General features: G+C 45.5%; 1 protein-coding gene across 2 annotated transcripts in view; it reads right to left on the bottom strand.

Annotated features, from left to right (window-relative positions):
• LOC118235682 (B-cell CLL/lymphoma 9-like protein) overlaps window positions 1–7,251 on the bottom strand; it is a 42,130-nt gene extending 34,879 nt beyond the window's left edge. For both annotated transcript variants that reach the window (XM_035433296.1, XM_035433298.1), the window contains exon 1: window positions 6,424–7,251. The gene's annotated coding sequence lies outside the window, so the exon portion shown is untranslated. The remainder of the gene's footprint in view (window positions 1–6,423) is intronic.
• Between the last annotated feature and the right edge of the window lie 13,154 nt (window positions 7,252–20,405).

Raw genomic sequence — 20,405 nt, 5'->3', positions numbered from 1 at the left:
TTCAGTCGTTGCCCCCCTGCAATGATGCTATAAATACCATGGCATAATATGACACCCTTACAGCACACACTGGACAGAGCCCTGTGGCTCTGAACATACTGTAAAGAGTTTGTTTGGCCGTGGTGTTCATATATTCCGGCTTTGAGCTGGACGGTGCCCAGTTGGTCCTCTCGGTGGCCTGACACGGACGGAGGAAAAGACACACCGTTAATCCCTGAATGTGTCAAGGGCAGCCGTGCACACTGCAGTCTGTTATGGCTAACGCACGTTAGCAACACACACAGAACGGAACAGTGCCTGCGTTCTGAAAGATAAATACATTCCTGACAGACACATGCACACACACACACACACACACACACACACACACACACACGCACACACACACACACACGCACACACGTGAACACGCGCACACACAGGAGACTTCAGATTTAGGTTAAGAAAATGAAAAAAAAAAATTATGAAAGGGAAAATGATAAAACGCATCATTTTTCAATTAAAGCGTAAGCACACCCTGATCACACTTTCTCACACACGCTCACTCACCCCACTCAGCAGAACACAGGACTACTGTAGTCAGTAGTGCTACCCGAGTCGTCAGGTACTTGTTGCACATTTGGTCTTAAAAGTGAGATGGAATGCTTACTGAACTGGACATGTGACCAGATGTTTGTGAGACCCAGTCTCTTCTGCCAAAGTTAGCACTTGGAAACAGTGGTAGTTCTTTCCCCCCCTGAATTGTCTTTTTTAACAGATCAGCACCACCAATATATCCACAGGCCCCGGCAGGGCTGCAGGGAGGTCGGTCTTTTTGCTTTCACCATAAATTCAAATACAGTTTCTGACCCAGGGAACCAGACGGGAGGAATTATCCGCGTATCGATTGGCGTAATTGATTAATTAGGTGCTGAGTAACGACGGAATCCCGCGCGCGCTGCAGCTGTCCAAGCACAACAGCGGAGACGGTGTGTGACGGGCGGCGTGCAGGACGCTGGCCGCGCGAAGCTCCGCGGATTTTATCCTAGGGGCTCGTCTGCACTGACCAAAAAATTATTTTTACAGCAGAAGAAAACGGTGCCTACCCTCAACTTTTCCAAAGTTCCCTAAAACGTTTTTTTTTCTTCCCTTTATCGAAAGTCAAGCGATTACAAGCTATTCAAGAACCAATGGAAGAATATATGTGACGAAGAAATAAAGAAGAAGAATCGACCAACTGGGGCAGAAACGATGAGAAATAGCCTATTTATTTATTTTATTAGACCGAAGCAACGGGCAAACAAATTATTACAGAAAGACTCACAAAAGAACGCGCAACAAACTAAACCGATCCCACGCACCGCTTTTCTGAAGGGATAGCAAAATCATTTTGAAAGACGCGACAAAGCCGCAAGAAGATATGAATGCAGTTTCACCTTGATCTATGATAAGAGAATGACTCAAACTGTGATTCTGCTGTCTCATACGCACACGCACACACGCGCGCATACATACGGGCCCATTTCATTTGCGTCATGGACAAGGGGCTCTGTGCAGGAAACGGATTAAATGGGCCTGTTACGACAACGTCGCTTTTAATGTTTGAATAGGACGGCTAAACAATGCGGATCGCTCGAGTGCCACTCCAAACTCAAATAAATTAGCGCGGCACCTATCGGGATTAAGTACGGTGGAAGACCGGCAGTATAAAAAAAACCCTACAAAGTTCACGCACCCGCAACTTCAATTTCAGTAAGCTCCTCTCCGTCGTTCTAACAGGCTTCTGAGAGCCCTGATTTCAATTAGCACTCCACAGCCTCTCCAAACAAACAGCAAGCACGGGAACAAACATTCGCTGTGAGAATGTTATGCGCACAACACCCTGCAAAAACCAAAAACAAAAAAAACAAGTTAATCTCAACAAGTAATTTAGCTTTATATTTAGGCTCGACATTTCATTTCTATTACTTTTTTTGCTAAATAACAACAAACATATTACCGATAAGGTGAGACAGTTTGACTCATTTTAAGAAAAAAAAAAGATTTTAAGACTCAGTACAAGACTGAAACACTTGCTAAAACGGTCTTTTTTTTTTTTTTTTTTTTTTTTGCAGTGTTTATGAAACCAAGTTTTTCATTTTGAATGTGTACCAATGTGTGATCCCCACCCCCCTACCCCTCCTCCAATATGGTCTTCAACTACCAGCGTGGAGATTAGGTTATTTGAGAGCAGCTTTCAGATACTTTACATCAAATTATAAAGACAGAAAAACTACATGTGTTTGATCTTTAATCCAGCTTTGTGGTTAAATGCAATGTAGGAAAGTCTGAAAACGGCTGTTTCTCCCCCCACAGCATACGTACTTCATGCTAATGTGTGTTAATATGCAGTAATGATATGCTAACGAATACGCCTCTACCCACTTTCCACTTGGAAACTCTGCAGATGAAGCTATCAGATATCACACTCATCTCGTTCAGTCTCTCTCTGCTGGCTACAGCTGCAACTGCAAACTGCAATGGCTGTACAAAGCATGCATCTGCCCAAGCACCCCCCCACCCCCCCCCACCCCCCAAAGCATGCATCTGCCCAAGCACCCCCCCACCCCCCCCCCCCACCCCCCAAAGCATGCATCTGGCCAAGCACCCCCCCCACCCCCCCAAAGCATGCATCTGGCCAAGCACCCCCCCCCCCCCCAAAGCATGTATCTGCCCAAAGCACCCCCCCCCAAAGCATGCATCTGCCCAAAACACCCCCCCGCCCCCCCCCCCAAAGCATGTATCTGCCCAAAGCACCCCCCCCCCCAAAGCATGCATCTGCCCAAAACACCCCCCCCCCAAAGCATGCATCTGCCCAAAACACCCCCCCCCAAAGCATGCATCTGCCCAAAGCACCCCCCCCCCCCGCCAAAGCATGCACCTGCCCAAAGCACCCCACCCCCAAAGCATGTATCTGCCTAAGCACCCCCCCCCCCAAAAGGATGTATCTGCCCAAGAACACTGTTTATAGACCCCCCGCCCACCTGCCCAACCAATGTATCTGCCCAGGCACACAGCTAAGGACTCCACCCCCCTGCCCCCCACCGCCACATCCAGAGACCGGCGGCACACTCCTGCAGAAGCTTATTAGGCACCACATTCTGCCCATCAAGCCATTCAGAACCATAGAGGCTTGACCGTCAAATCGCCCTGCTTCAAAGGCACTGATGGTCTTCATCGCATATTAAAATCACTGGCTTTCCCCAGTAATCTGCATCTCATACTTTAGGAAACATCGGATTTCTATTTGTGTTTGCAGTATTACTGTTAGCACACATACAGCATGAATCACCTGTGTTCCAGCTAGGCAGTAGACACCTTTGGTATGGGGTTAGGCTGTATAAACATGTAACCCATGTTACTCATGCCTCATTAATTAAATATTTAGATAACAGTTTAAACGAGTAACTAATTGGTCACATTCGCGAGGATTAACAATGTATTAGACCGAGCCTAAACGACAACCAGTGTTTAGGAGAAGTGAAAATTCATCAATGCCTGAGCGTTTTAATCCAGGCTGCGCATACGACGGTACGCAAAGGTGATGCCTCAGAAAGGGAAGCTGAAGCCTTAATATTCTCAGGTTATTCACTCGGCAAGGTAGAGCGGAATCCTTCAGAGCATTAGCCCATCTCACAGCGTGCGATTTCGCCTCTTAGTTTCTATGGCAACATTTTATACAAAGCAAATATTTTATCATCACACACTCGGCTTTGTCTGACCAATGATCCGTGTTTGTACAGCCCAGGGTGTATGTAATATATATTTTTTAAAAATGGAGTTACATAAGACTAAAATAAAAAGACATTTTGGCTATCGCGTTACAAAAACCGTTTAAAGTCCTGAAGTTTGAGCTCTGTACACTGAAGTCAGTTCTGTACGTTTACTGAGACTCGTTTCTGCAAAATGATGAGTGCTTATTGACAAGACGGCACAAGTTTTCTATAATGCACTGATTTTATGTGGCTTTGGGGACACTATGCAAAATTGCACTTTCTGATAACATCCCTGGTTAAATCATTTATGAACGGTGAGACGTCGTCAAATCAGCTGAGAATGGAGAACATAGGTATTCAATGGTGTAATACAGGGCATGGTTCCAAAATAAGATTAAGTAAAAATGTGATTCAAACTGAACTTGGGGAATCCCCTTTTCTTATAGCCCATGTGTGTGCCTATCTCATTATGCAACACAAATTAAAACACAAAACGACAAGTCTCATTTGCGGAAAGAGAGCATTACGCACTCCCAACATTAAGCCTTAAAAAAAAAATCAAGCTGCTGCATTTTTTGAATGTCGTTCTTAAAACAGTATAAACACTTGAAATGGAGTCTGAGAGTCTTATCCATTAACGTTCAGTCATTTATTATCGCTATTACACAAATTAGATTGGGTAATTAGACTGTAGGGAAACACTGACATATTTACCTTTCTGGTTCAACTATTGTCAGTTAGGCTTTTAATGCTTTGCTCCCAGGAGCTTAAAGTAATCTGTAAATATCATTAGCCATCAAGCCAAAAATTTATTTTATTTGAATCTTATTTCAATTTGAGAGGGTGTATCTTGATTTAAATACAGCTGTATCCTACACCAAAGGCTGAATATGTTTCCCTATTCCTTCATCATCTCTGACTGAGGCAATCACCAAAAGCAAAGAAATTTGCTGTCAAAAGTGAATCGGTCATTTAAGGAATTAATATATATTTATCAACGATGGACAAACAACATTAATGCTAACATAATAAATACACTTTGTAATTTTTGAAATATTCATGTCACTGGAAGCCAATGTCTAACATCCAGTGATGTTGAGAAGGGATACAGGGATGATTTTCAGTACAATGCAAACAAAACAGTTGGCCTAAAGCAATACAAAGCAACATCTTAAGCTTGTTTTCCCATATTTTTCTGGATATGTCTGAGTCGCGCACAAAAAAAAACATATACCGACAAATGCTGACTGAAATATTTAAAGAATTACACAGCAAGACAGCCCAGCCAAGAGTCAACCTAGACTTTAGGGAAATGCATCCTGTAGCGTGAGATTACTGCACCACCCGCTATACGCGGTGACCTTTATAACCACTTTCATACAGATCAGTGGTCATAACAAGATCATGGTGTCGAACACCAGTGGCGGAATAAACATTTTTTTCAACGGTACCGCCCCATCACATAGAAGTCCAATGAAAAAACGGAGGACTATGTGTGCACTCCAATTACAAAAACGAAAAGCAGTAGGTTATTCGGTCCTTACATCGGATCTGGATCCTTATTACCAGCCACTTGTGAGGCCATGCATTTAAGAAACTGAGCATGTCCTGGTTTACGCAGAGACTGTGAGAGGCACACACGACACGACCGTAACTCCCCTGCTCTCTGTCGCCCAGTCCAATGGCTCAGACACTCTGTCATTTTACTTAATGTCAGAAAAATAACTACTTGCTATCATAATTTTCTAGACATTATGTGAAATCTGCTCTTGGAACAAAGGACTGTTCGACTTGCAACACAAATAACCCAAATAAATTATATATTGTAAATTTCACATTTCAAATCTCTACTGTAACAATAACTACCAAGTGACACTAAAGCTGAATCGGCTACTGTTAGCTGGCTAGCAGCTACACGGCACAGCTAACTTGTCTTCAAAACTTCTGATCTGCTTCGTGCGGAGCAGCAAGCTTGCTGGCTCTATCCATCTAACCAGCCAACTAACTAGCTAGCTACGTCCAGCACGAGCTGTGTAAATGTGGGAAGCAAGGAAGCTAGCAAGCTGCTTTGTTGAAACATGTTAGCTAACGTTACAGCAATACAATAAACGGCAGGAATATTGCACTGAATTCGCGCTGTCTGACACATTGCAGAAGTCTTGCTGCCACAACCAGTCCCCGCTAGCTTGCTAGCCAGCAATACAAATTATTTGCTCATTTGCAAAGCTAGTCCGCAAATATAGCTAGCGACCAAGCTTGCCATGTAGCTAGCTAGCTAATTAACCAGGAAGCCACCTCGTCGATTCTGGATATTAAATGCTAATCGCGCCGAAGGTTTGTTTTCCATTGTCATTATTAAAATATCATCAGGTAGCCTGCTAGCAAGCTAACATTACATAGGTAGCTATCTCGTTAGCTTGCGAGCACGCTTTGCTAGCTCGCAACCTATCAAGCACGGTTGATAAATGAGACTACAGTAGCTAGCTAGCAAGCTCAATCTGAATTCGCCACTTGCAATCAATGCGAACGGGTGTCACATGGAAAGGCCTAATTTACGAGCTGCTCGTAATTACGCATGAAGTGTTTTGTTTCATATAAGAAATGACAGTCATCTTAGCAGCTAAAATTAAGTGTACGACCGGGTGCAGTACATGCTCTGGTTGTGCAATTAAAGGAACTGCCGTCTTACCTCATTCCGCCGTATCTAAGCGAGGCCGATGTCAAAAAAGTGACGGCCAGCAGACGTGCCCCGAAGTCGCCTTTTATCGTGAACCTCAATGCCGTTGCTGCTGTGCTAGACCCTCCTGGCTTTCAACAATCGGCACCGGGCGTCACTAGCTACTATTCCACGTCCCCTTCGGCACTGGCCGGTCCGGTTGCGATAGAGAAGGCGGCGTTTCAAGGCTGGTGTCTACGGCTCAAAAACGGAAGACGAGTCCCTGACGCGAAGAAAGCGGCTCATGACTCCTCTATCGGAGACAGGGAAGGGCAGGTCGCACGGTCTGCTTATTACGAAGAGTGGAGTCCATAGCCACCACTAGCTACTACAGCTAGGTACATAACACACGCACACGCTCACACGGGTTATTGAAGTCACCAGTGCAATTGACTGACACATAGCGCAGCCACATGAAATCACACACTTGTGAGCGCAAGTAAAAGGTGTAGTCTATCTAGCGTTTCAGCGGGAACATTTTGTCACTCCGTGATATTGAAGATAATAGCCTAATAATACATCTTGAACATTTTGTAACGAGGGAAGAAATATGGCAGCATTACACGGAGCATATATTTTTTTTATATGCCTTGTGCGTTAAAAGTGGCTTAGTGCCATCAACCTTACAGTAGCGTTATTTGTATTATCTTTTAAATTGCGATGTTACTGTAATTGTGAAATGCAATGGAAAATGTGGCTATAAGGATGATGCTGAGGTCACCAAAGTTGAGGAATTTTCCATGGCATTAAGGCTACATAGAATAAGCGCCGTACTGTTCCTTGTCTCCTCGATTCTGAATAATTATTCATGGAAAACATCATTTTTCACTTCGCCAGCGAGATGCTCGTGTCAAGTTAAGAGCTCCTATTTAGCAGACGCTGGAATGCGCTCACGCTGCAACAGGCTCGCCAACGTCAAGCCACAATTCTGAAAACGTTGCTTTTTCCTCATAATTTCTACTTGATGTTTTAATCACTACCAGTTCCTGTTGCAGAGCAAACAACGTATAACTACAAGTTATTTTAATGTTATGTAACCTGGCGCTTGAAAAATTATCATTTTTTGTGATGATTGTGAATGTCTTTTTTAACAGAGAAACGATTAACAAATTGCCATAGAGCGCAACAAAATCAGCAGCACCTTATTCTAAATACTAGAAGTATCCAGGTGCCATTCGGTACTGAGACATCATCGTCGAAATTATGCATTGTGTGTCCATCCAATAAATTATACCAAGTAAAAGGTATGTTCAAAAATACAAAATTAAATTTCTCTCTCTCTCTCTCTCTGGCACACGCACACACACAGGTACTAATATGTAAACATACAATATCTGGATCTCTGAAAAGATTTAATGAGACATTTGACCTTGTTATTGACATTAAAAAAAACATTTTATCATGTAGTATGTAGAAAACCAATTCAACGAAGTGTAGTAGGTTTAAATGGATGGCTATATCAAAGACACCACTCAAGTCAGGTGTCCATATATATTCTTAGCCCCTCTTACACAATCTTTAAAAAAAAAAAACAGATTCTGGTACATACAGATGTTGGAGAGACTTGTAGGTGGATACGGTTTCTAATAAAATCAATTCAATTTACGGTGAGTTTGGATTTCAAACGTTCCCTGCTTTTGAATGATTTCTGGGAAAATTATTCCCTCTAGTGGTAAAGACACACAACTGGCGTTCCATACAATCTCTGGGGAGCCTGACATCCCAAATAAAAAAAAATTCCTAGTTGTGATTCCCGTTACTATTATTTCTGCTCTTTAAATTGAATGTCTTCAGTTAGCATGAAAAGATGTATACACAGAAATCATACTGACAAATATTCCACAAAGCAGGACAGTTGTCCTGGTAGGTCCTTTAAATTGGTAAATTAATCTAATTGAATCGGCAGTACATTGGCAATACTAGACATTGTACATTACATCATTCCAAGGAATGACTTGCCCTTAGAAATGCACAGTTAGATTTCACATGCATTTATCCGATGTGTATTTATGTGTGTATTTTACGCTAAACAAGATGCATGTTTTCAAACTGTGAAAAAGATGACCTTGTCTTTCTCAGTTCCATGCTTCTGGATTTCAATTATGGTTATATTTCAGATATACTAGAAAGCTGTGGGTTCTAAGTCTTCGAGCAAATAAAGACATGTTTTGCCATTGTCCCAGTATGCATTGATAATCAGAGAATGCTTATGGCTTAACATCAGCGCTATTTAAAGGGCCGTTTCCTGTGAAGACCCAGGGGAGCGCCATAGGTTGTTGTTGAATTTCGTGCTAAAATGTCAAACGCGCATTCCAGCTGGAAAACAGCCACATTCCCTTCGGTGCTTGTAGTTGGTGTTCTGTTACATTGCATTCAAAACTCAATTTGCTCGTGCCAAGCCCAGAGGAGAAGGAGTTTTGGGGAGGGGGGGGGGGGGGGGCAGCGAAAGAGGGAGAGATAGAGAGAATGTGATAGAGGGACTATGCGGGTAAGGGAGGAAACGAGAGAGGGAGAGCTTGGGTAAATAAGAATTTATTATTTATTTTTTTTGAACTGAAGGGAATGGCTGGAGAGGGGGGGGGGGACTCTTATTGTGACGGCTCAAGTCGCTGCCAAGCGGAGCATTTGGAAATACCAAGAGAAGGAGGAGATGAAGCCTCAGCCCTGATATCACAAAGCAGAGCAGAAAGGGAAGGGAGCCAGGGAGATGATACCAGAAATAATGAAATAATGACCGCATGCGATATACTGTGCCATATAATATCTGTCGCTATTTGTTGCTCTCTGCTCAGTTGTTACTTTAACTGTGCTGCAGAGGGTTTGTGTCGTGTAAGTTTGTCCTGTCATTGTATCTTTCACAGATCACAATCTGTGCTTTACTGATAAATAACCCCCCCCCCCCCCCCAACTAGAGAGAGAAAGATGGATAGATTAACAGGAAGATGACGTTACAGGGACGAGACAATAAATTAACAAGATCGTAAAATTGGAATGAATTGCAGTGGGACAATTGACAATTGATTTCTTAATATTTTGTCCTGTTTTTTTTTTTAGGTATTGGTGTATTTAATGGGGGGCGGGGTGGAGTGTCATTTTCACCTCTTGAAGGAACATCACCCCTCCTCACCCCACCCTCCTCACACACTTTCTGAACAACAGTCATTAGCTGTTAGTAACACCCCCTCCCACCCCCCACTCCTCCAAACCACCAAGCAACAGTATAATTTCTCTACAGTGCTTTGCCTTCTAATGTTTTAGAAACAGTGAGGTGTGATCAATTAGCAGAGGAAATGAAACTGGCGAGGGAAGAGAGCAAGAGAAAAATGTGACAGCCAAGGGGAGAGAGGTCAACGGAGGCGAAGGGAGAGGAGAGAGCGGAAAGTAAGAGAGGAGACAGTGGGGAATGAGAGATGCGGCAGGAGAGAGGGAGGGAGAGGTGGTGATAAAGGGGTGTTGTCATGGAAACGGCTCAGGATTTGAAGGCCAAAACAAGAATGTAAATTGGTTTACCCTCGGAAAGTGTGACGGAATCGGATAACTACACAAAGAAAGGAAGAGAGGGAGGAGGAGGAGAGGGAAATGGAGAGAAAGAGGGAGAGAGGGAAAGAGAGAGTGTGAGAGGAAGATGTTGCCCAGGGAGGAAACAATTAGAGCAATTAGAACACCAGTCACCGAAGGCTAATTATTTCTGCAAAATAAAAATAGAAAGAAGCAGAAGTTTTCCCAGTTCCTCCAGAGAGATTCTATTTTTCGGCCGAAAATGTATCTATAATAAGTGAACCAAATTATAGTGGTGCATAAACAGAGAGAGCCTCGAAACGCCATGGCTGTCAAACTGTAAAACAGAGGTAATTTGAAGAAAGAGTGTCTAATTACCGGTGGAAGCCATGCCTTTCGTAATTAAGGAGTGTGTTTAATTAGGACTGGGTGGAATTATGGTGGGTTCATGAGGGGCGGGGGGCTGGTGGGTGGGTGGCGTTTGGGGGTTGTGCCATGCATGCCTTGTTGTCTTGTTTCTCCTTCGCAAGTTTAATTAAGCTCATTAGCGCGGGGGAATCCCTTCGGGAGTAACGGCTTTCCTTACATCGCCGTTCGGTGTGAAATAGCGAAATTCCCATTCGCGTATTCTCATAGGGAAGCGAGCTCCGCCACGGAGGGAAATGGGGGGAGGTCAAGAGAGAGAGAAAGAGCGGGAAACTTGACGGACGCGCTCGGAGAAAGGCGGAGGAACGCCGGGGGAAGTTAAGTTTGCGCGCGCCAGACTCCGCCCACGCGGAGCTGAGGCTCGTCTGAGATGCGACAGAAACGCTCGGAATATTAAACAAAGCCGCCGTTCTCTTTAGCTTGCGCTCCTGTCGCCCGTCTCAAGGAGCAGACCACACCTGCAGTGCCGGAGGAGGCCTGGATCGATAAGCAAATGTGTGGACTTATATAACGCTTTTCCATCCCAAGAGGCCTCTCTGTAAAATTGTCAGTGTTGAATCAACTCTTAAAGAGTAAATATGGTCCCAGTTGGATATATGTATACTCACCTTACATGTATTTGACTCACCTTATGGTAAATGGTCTGCATTTATATAGCATTCTTATCCGAAGCGCTTTACAATTGATGCCTCTCATTCACCCATTCACGCACACACTCACACACCAACGGTGAAAGGCTGCCATGCAAGGTACCAATCAGCTCGTTGGGAGCAATTAGGGGTTAGGTGTCTTGCTCAGGGACACGTCGACGCACCCAGGGTGGGGGGATCGAACCGGCAACCCTCCGACTGCCAGACAACCGCTCTTACCTCCTGAGCTATGTCGCCCCTTATCTGGCGTCGACTTGTCACTCCCCTGGCCTTTGGCCCAACCACCTCTGGCCCGTCATAGACCAGTTGATGTGGATGATGTGGTATATTTAGCCACACCTTTGTGCTCGTTTACTGTATTTTTCCCTACCAGTCACCCACTGCACCTGAACGAGGTGCATTCCAGAACACACTCGCTGTGTGGGTTTATTACCTCCACCTGTCGCTGAGTCATGTGATACCTGAGGCCTTGTCATGGAAGAGTGAGAAAGGTTGGGAATTGCTCCTGATCGCTGAGGACGACTTAATAACATCTGACACCGGAGCGGACCTACTGCTTTCAGTGTGGGAGGGGCTTCATGTCTCAACTAACCAATCAGCACAGGATGTGAAAAAATGGGTTATGTAAATTAATTGTAACTACATATTTACTCTTCTTGTGCCTCTCGTGCCATAGAACAGAGGTCTTTATTAAATCCATAAAAGGCATTGCAGTCCATCACACATTACCATTGTCTAGTAAGCTGTGGGAGTCACCTTTCCAACAAGCCTAATTCATCCATTCAATCACAGTCTCACTTGTCAGACCTATACCCTATGAGCCTGAGCAATCTGCCATTCTGATGTGAGATACGTTCACCCAGCTTCCAGGGATATGCTTTACGTCTAATGTAAAGGTCTGTTGTTTATTCTGGCCGATCATAGTCTTTGTTCGGTGGGCCTCCAGCTGGACGCAGTGTTTTAAATCAACTGAATTATTGACCTATAACTTAAACCAGGTTTTAGGAACCTAATCTATCTGTATCTATGTAGTTGTATACATAAAAAGAAGAGTCGCTTCCATTTCCCTTACAATGAGGTTTTAATTTAACTGCGGTTATTGCAGTTCCTGTCCAGCGACGCTGGGATGATAAGTGTACGCACTGCACTTCGGATGAACTCGAAAGTGTCAATTTTAATCAGGCTCCCGTATCGCTAAATAAAACTGCAGTGACATCAATATTCAGTCTGCTTTCCAGGGAGTCTTAATGACTGATTTTCATTATACCTGCAAAAAAAAAAAATGCATAGGAACAATGCATGACCTAGCCTCTGTATTGCAAGTCAATTTCGGGATCATGATATCCTCCTAAGACCCAGAAATTTATTTTTGTCCCCAGTAGGGCATGATTCACTGGTCTTAATCTCAAGAGTCATATATTCTACTACGCTGAAACCTGCACTGGAAGGGACATTCAATAAAAAAAGAAAATAAATTATATTTGTGAAATGTTTTACTGCAACATGTCCTTGTCAAGTTTCATGTCAAATTGAAATATTGAAACTTTTTTTTTTCTGCTAGGTCTTAGGAGGTTATACATATACTCAAGAAGGGAACTTCTGACTGCGCGTGTGTTCACGCGTAGACCAATAAGATCTCGTTTCTCTGACATGCGCCGTGACCTTCTGCATCAACGGGACGCCGAGGCGCTGAGCATCTCTCGTCCGTTAGAGCGCTCGATTTTGGGGGGGCCCCGGCTGTGAGCGAACTCATTCCCGGTAAGCGCTACAGAGCGGCAGCCATGTTGAACAAGCTCCCCCGCCACGCCCCAAACCCCGAGAGCTTCCCTTTTTCCGCACGGTTCCTGTTCTCCCCACCCCGGCGTCCCTCAGATCTCTTCTCAGTTCTGAACACGTTATGGCACTTTTACCGAGCTCAAAAAGAGAGAGAGAGAGAGAAAAGACACTACCTCGTTGCAGAGGGACTGAAATCAAATATGTATTCGTGTCTTAATTCACCAGAGAAGGGCGATGCAACACTGACATCACTTCTGAGTGAAAATGTTAAAATGAAAGGAAGAATTCTCAGCCAGGAGACATTTCGGCGTACTTTATTTAGATCCCCGCAACACTGCGAAGCACGGAGCGAGCATGAAAATAAATTTGTTTTGGGTTTTCATGTCGCGTTAACCTGAATGTTTTTTTTATTTTGGATGTGATCTTGGAAATCTATGACACAGTTACCGAGGTCCCCTGAGAACCACACAAAGTCAGGAAATGTTTGATACATCATCTCAGAAACAGGGCCTCCCACAATGCAACACACAGCACCCATCCTTGCACCCTGATGCTATTTGGCTTTAGAGGGAAAGGAGCCCCCTACTGGTTGACTAGCAGTACTTCCTGGAGAAGCATGGTTTTGAAGAGAGTCCGTTATTTCATCACCTTTCCCACTTTCTCGTTTTTAACCTTCCAAAACTGTTATGAACCAATAACTGTAGGCTGAGATTCCTTTACACAGAGTAGCTCTCATTGGCTTCCCTGTCTATAGTTTGTTTAACAAAAGGATCATTCCAGATGAACCTGTTTCATATATTTAATGGCTGCAAGAGTAATGCTGCAATATGATACTGGAGCCTCTACCATTGGGACAAAATATGAGTCCTCCTTCTATCTCTGTTCCTTTTCTTTGTTCCCTCCTGTCAATTCCTTATTCAATCTGAGCCACGTCCATCTGAAAGCTTCTCCCTCTCCTGCCCCGCACGTCCATTCATTTTCCGAATTCATCTTTTCCTCCTTTTTTATTTACTTGCGTCTCTCCGCTCCCCGCGCTCCCTCCCTCTATCACTCCACAGCAGTATTGTACTAACACCAGGAGCTGTTGGAATCCCACAATTAGATGCAGCTCTGCTACAGATGATGGGCCGGTTGCCTGGCAACTAATGGTTTCCGTGGTGACAGCAATGAGCTGCCATTGGATCCGTAACTGAGAAGTCAACTCAGCCCTCCCGCCACCTGCGTGTGCACACACATTAGTGCAAACATGCACACAGTCACGCACGTGTACACAAACAAACGAATAACCGCGCGCACACTCATTAATTTCTGAGATCGGAAACACTGATCTTAAACGCACGCTGTTCGCGGAAGCCGACGGAAACCGCGATCGTCACGTGGAAATAAAAAAATAAATAAAAAATAACGATTTCCATTTTCCGTCCATTTTATTTACAAAAAAAATAGAACAAAATGCAAATTCAATCACAGAAAAAATTGCTAGATAAATGGCCCCAGAAAATATGCATAAAACAAACAAAAGCGTCTAAGTGGCAATACCTATGAGACCGTGCCTTGCAGACAAACAAAACTAATTTGTGTAATTATCTCTTGTTCCAACAGCACCTTCCCTGAGCAGCTGAGATCTAATTGTGCCACCACGGGATACGGCTGCCATAGTAATGGAGTCCTAACTGCCGACTAATCCCCCTTTCAATTAGCATCGTCCGATACGAGGGCGGGCAGGTAGCCTACGGCCGGCGGCGCTCCGAGGTCTGAGCTCACCGCGATCTGAGCGCGAGCGCGGGTCACCGTCCGCCCTGCAGGCTACCTGGGATCAATCAATCGCATCGATCGATAGCCACCCGGATCGGACGCGCTCAGGGTTGGGCTGCGAGTTCGAAGGCGCCGCCGGTGACCTCGGCGATAGGCCGGGTTATCGAGAACGGGGCGACGAGCGGCGGTGCGTCGCCTGCAATGTCAGCGGGCTGAACGAGGCGGGAGGAAGCTGCTTCAGGTCAGAGCAGCGCGCGGATCCGTCCAGGATTAATGCGCACAAAAAAACGCCTTTCGTCTGAAGCGATAAAAAGTGCTCTAAGATCTGAAGATAGCCCCCGAGGGCTGGACAGAACCGATAGAAGCTGCTCGTCGTCTGTGAAATGACTTTCCCCGAGTTACGTGGAACTGGAAAATAGTCTTTGAACAGTATCTCTTTGAAATGGCCTTCTTTCCTATTTAGGAGCCATTAACAATATTTTGGGTAGAGCTCCATTTATGGAAATCTATTTCCCAATCTTTGTACAGCAGATAATTCTAATCAGGTTTGCGAACTGGGCCCACATTCAAGTGTCTGAGAGTAGAAGTGCTGATGTAGGTTCAAGTTCAGGGGTACGTCTAAAAAGAAATAAAAATGATTCAGAAAGTTGGGTACACTATATCCGTTATGAACTTTAAGACCATATCTCAAATGATTTTTTTTATCAGTACCTCCCCACAAAATCCAGCAAAGAGCACTGTCGATTCACTCATTTTATGAGTGTCCTTCACTGCCATGTTCAAATGGAGGTATATAATATCCCATGATTCCTTTTGCAGAATAGTCCTCTTATTTTATAGAGTGCTCGTTATTCCTTGCAGGAACATTGTATTAACTGCATGACAAAAAATATTGGTGCCTATTGAAATGAGAATTTCTGAAACTTAATTCAGCAAACAATAGCTGCAAGGAGCATAATGAAGAATTCATTTGTTAAATGTCTTTCAATAATGTGATAACCGTGTAGTTTAAATATTTGAATGTATTCTCAAAATGTCTCAATTACTGCCTGGTAATGGTATCAAAATAGGAAAGACCTTTTTAAATTGCAGAAACATTTATTGATTTAATAATTGATGCAGTGCTAATGATTTCTTAAGTAGTGTTAAAATGTGGCCTTTGCTTCCGCTGTTTCCATGGTTTCATGTACTGTAGAGTCACTCTCTCTCTCTGTCAATGAAATCAGGAGCGGGTTTGGTCCCAGAAGCACACACACTTCCTGCATCAAATCTGCTGCCGTCATTTGTACTGAACCTTCAGTTTGCTTTGCGCTTGTCCTCATCTGAAGCGCTTCAACCCGAGTGTTTTACAGCACAACACAACATGACACGATACGACACAACACTGCACAGCCCAACACAGCACGATACAACACAAGACAGCACGACACAGCACAACACAACATGACACGATACGACATGACACCTCTCAACACAGCACAACACAACACAAAACGATACAGCACAACACTGCACAGCCCAACACAGCACAAGACAGCACGACACAGCACAACGCAACACCTCATAACACAGCACAACACACAACATAATGACACCTCACAACACAAAACAACACAACACAGCATAATGTAACACAGCACAACACAGCACAGCACGACACAGCACAACACAACAGAGCACGACACACAGCACAACACAACAGAGCACGACACACAGCACAACACAACAAGCACGACACTCAGCACAGCACAGCACAACACAGTCCATCGCATGTTGCTCCAGTGCATTGCTATACACGCAGTGTTATTCAGGATGTGTCAGAATTTTCATTGAAGATTTATTGGAATGAGTGGCTAGTTTCTTCTTTGTTATCTTTGTTGTCTTCTTTTTGGGGCATAGCCCAAGACTGAACATCAGACCATTTGAAAACCAATCGGATTCGATCAACATTTATGATCACGTGTCCCCTCTGTCCATATCCTCCCCTCATCCATAATGAGCTAAAAGGCCACACAAACTGACCCTGGATCAGCACTCCCACCCTGGAGATGGCTCATGATTACAGAGTCTGGTGTGCTAATGATTTTCAGGGTCTGATCCAGGTTTCCTTACCCCTGTACCAGCAAAGCTGCTGCTTCTTCTCCCTCTGTAGGCCTCCAGTCATCACAGCTGGCGCAGGTAGGCTGGGAACTGCTCTTGCCTGCTTGAGACGAGGGAAACCATGGGAACTGAAGCCCTCCCCCCTTGGGAAACGCTAGTGTTCCGTGCCACAGTCTGCACTGGTAAGGTTAGGACCAATTCTGGAACAGGGGGGTGTGTCACTGCAGCACGTTAGCTAGGAAACTTGAGGCTGTTGTTTTTTTATGACTAGGCCACCCTTATAGCTCTCCTGAAACCGGCTGTTTCCTGCTGGTTGCCTGGACGATCAAGTAAATTATGAAACCTGTGCAAGGTAACCCAGGATCACCCATTCAGTGTCAATCACAGCACAGGCACGGATAACCAAGCTCTCAATGACGCTTGTGCCCTTTGGGATGCAACATCTGTGATTTTAAGGATGGGACACTAGGGGGCAGCAGAGCTGTTTTTCTCAACGGGTTAGTTCAGGAGTTCGAGGAGACTTTGGACTTAAACTTTGAGAACTCGCGTCCATCCGCACGGCTAATTTATGCGTGCTAATGATGCGATCTGAATGCGGCACGCACGGCTTCAACGCCAGCGCAGTTAATAAAGTCCTCTTTAGCGATCGCCTGCCTATAATGAGAACGGTTTGCCCCGTGAAGGTGAGAGAACAGTAATTAGTCCAGGCATGACTGCCTTCTGTACTTCTGTGACTGCTTGAGAAACACGTACGTTTCTGCATGAGGTCCCACTACCTTTTTAAAGCAGTTCAACTGAGAACTTGATTATCTTGTTCGGTGATGAACTGAAGAATCACAGTATGGGTGATTTACAGGGACTGTGGGAGATTTAGACGGCCTGTTTTGCAGGGGGTTGCAGTTAACTACTCTTTCTAAAAGCGTATTTTGTGGACTCACCTTTTCCAAAAGTCCTGCAGACTTGGAGCCGGGCAGTAATGCAGTCGCGCCGAATTGGCTGCATAAACAGGGGAGAGAAAATGAGCAGCGAATTAGCATGTCTGGCAGAGCCGCTTAAAAGGGAATTTAGCTTTGATTTCTGGAACGGGTCTGAAAAACCATTGTCGAGATGTTCCAGGGCTCACGCCTGGTGCCCCAGTTCCTGGTTCTTTTGGGGGGCGTCCTCCACCTCGAGGACACAAGGGAACTCCCCGCCAAATCGCGCGGGACATAGAGAAGAACAAACAAAGGGAGGAAATATTCCCAACGCAAGTCTGGGGCCAAGTGTGGAACCATGCAGCCTGGGCTCCATTAAATCCCCCTGGCCTTCCATTTTCGCTCTGGTTTTAACTTTGCACACGCCACCCACATCCCAGAATACACCCCTGCAAGCTGCACAGCAGATGTTTTGGCGCTTGGTGTGTGTGCACGCATGTGTGTGTGTGTGTGTGTGTGTGTGAGAGACTATATGGGATTGAATGTGTATGTATGTGATGAAGTTATTTCAGCAGGTAAAGCTAAAGATAATGCAGAACCTGCAGGGACTGTATAGAGATCCTGCCGGGTTCGTTGACCCCGCCTGGTTCACCAGACCAGTGGTGACAGGGCTGAGCATCCAGCCAGGAGTGGACCTGTCTGGAGCTGCCATCAGCAGCCTGTTACAGCCAGAGAGCCAATGGGACTGTGGGATACTCACAGCCTATCCAAAGCCAGAGAGCCAATGGGAATGTGGGATACTCACAGCCTATCCACAGCCAGAGAGCCAATAGGACTGTGGGATACTCACAGCCTATCCACAGACAGAGAGCCAATGGGACTGTGGGATGCTCACAGCCTATCCACAGCCAGAGAGCCAATCGGACTGTGGGATGCTCACAGCCTATCCACAGCCAGAGAGCCAATGGGACTGTAGGATACTCACAGCCTATCCACAGCCAGAGAGCCAATGGGACTGTGGGATACTCACAGCCTATCCATAACCAGAGACTGCCAGAGAGATGGGCTGTGTGTGTGTTTGTGCATTTGCTGTGTATGTGTATCTGTGCGTGTCTGTGTTTGTGTCATGTAATGTGTGTGTTTGTGCTTTTATTGTGTGTGTGTACGTGTGTTTGTCTGCGTGTTTGTGCATTTACTGTGCGTGTGTGTCTGTGTGTGTACTGTGTGTGTCCGCGTGTTTGTGCATTTACTGTGCGTGTGTGTCTGTGTGTCCGCGTGTTTGTGCATTTACTGTGTGTGTGTGTCTGTGTTTTGTGCTTTTACTGTCTGTGTGTGTCTGCATGTGTGTGCGTTTACGGTGTGTGTGTGCGTCCGTGTGCGTCTGTGTGTTTTCCGTGTGTGTACATCTGTGCATGTCTGTGTCTGTGTGTTTGAAGCTCTATCTCAAAACTAAAGGAGCACAATCTGTTCATAGAGAGCGCCCCCCCTCCCACCCCACCCCCCCACTACCTCCGCTCTTGGCATCCCGTCTCTGTAATTGATCCCAGATTGGATACTCCGGTTGCCAGGAGCGATTCATATCGTTTTTATCTTTCAGACAAGACCTCTACTGCTTCCAGATGGGAGAAACACTCCGGGGTTCAAGTTTGTTTTTCAAAACATTTAATGCCATAAAGCCTCCTTCGGAAAAAAAGCCCCCCAGCTGCACCAAACGTGACGCGCACAAGACGAGGCTCGCTCTACGGGGAGCTGTGACTGAGAGGGGGGGGGGGGTCGGGGGTCGGGAGGTGGGGTGGGGGGGGGCGGTGGGTTTTTGGGTAAGAGACGGGAGCTGGAGTTTGCGTTGTCCCCTTCCTCGAAGCGCTTCGCGGAGAATAATGTTTACCCGTCTGCGTGTTCGCGTGTGTGTCTGTTTACCCTCCCTCCTGGGGGGGGGGGGGGGGGGGGGGGGGGACCGTGTCACGGCTGCGCGGTCGAGACGATGTCACGGTTAAGCGCTCGGTCTGGTTCCCATTGAGGCCGCAGATTGCTCCGCTTCGACCCTTTCCACACGCCCGTCGGGGCTGGAAGCCGTTGCGCGAGGGGAATTCGGCTGGGGGGGGGGGGCGGGGGGGGGAAGACAACGCCGCTGTCAGCGTGGCAATTGATATTTCAAGCTTCGCTCGAACATCCGGTTCGACATTTTTCAGAACCTCTTAATTTGCACCCCTTCGCCAGAGCTATTCATAGCTTATGCTGTACTCTTAAAAAAAAAAAAAAAAAAAAAAAAAAAAAAACACCAGATCCCAGCAGCCTTTGCTGTGGTATAACCCGCAAGTGCGTCTTGTTCTTTGGTTACATGAGAACGTTCTTGGAATCCGAATAGCTTGTTAGCCGTGCCTTGCTTGAATAAATATGGTTTACTTATTTACGTATGTTCTCAAAAACCCGTAACCGAGGGGCCAGGACGGGGCGTCGCTTTTGAAGCTCATTTCCTGCTCTTATTGCTCTCTAGCGCCACCGCAGTTGGGCTCCAGTATAGGTCTGTCAGCCCACAGTGTCAGCGTAAGTTAGTGGTACCTCTGTAGTCAAAATACAAAGTCAGTGATTTTTATCCACAAGATCATGTAGTCTCAATAGGTGTTGTTTCTTCGTCTAATGTCTTCTCATGTGCCAATTTAAGTTTTTGAGTCATTTGGACAGCTTTTTAGTATTTTGTGGACCAATCAGGGACGTGTTTGCGTCACTGAGCGTCACTCGTGGGGGTGGTATCTCACGTGCTTATTGGACGACCCAGAACCGGCCTGGACTTCATGACCATATAAGGCTCCCCCCTTTTTCCTAATGCATGGTCTCT

Source organism: Anguilla anguilla, chromosome 9 (genome assembly GCF_013347855.1).
Source record: "Anguilla anguilla isolate fAngAng1 chromosome 9, fAngAng1.pri, whole genome shotgun sequence".
NCBI classification, from domain to species: domain Eukaryota; kingdom Metazoa; phylum Chordata; class Actinopteri; order Anguilliformes; family Anguillidae; genus Anguilla; species Anguilla anguilla.
The sequence above is the reverse complement of the archived record's forward strand: the minus strand, read 5'-3'. Positions and strand labels throughout refer to the sequence as shown.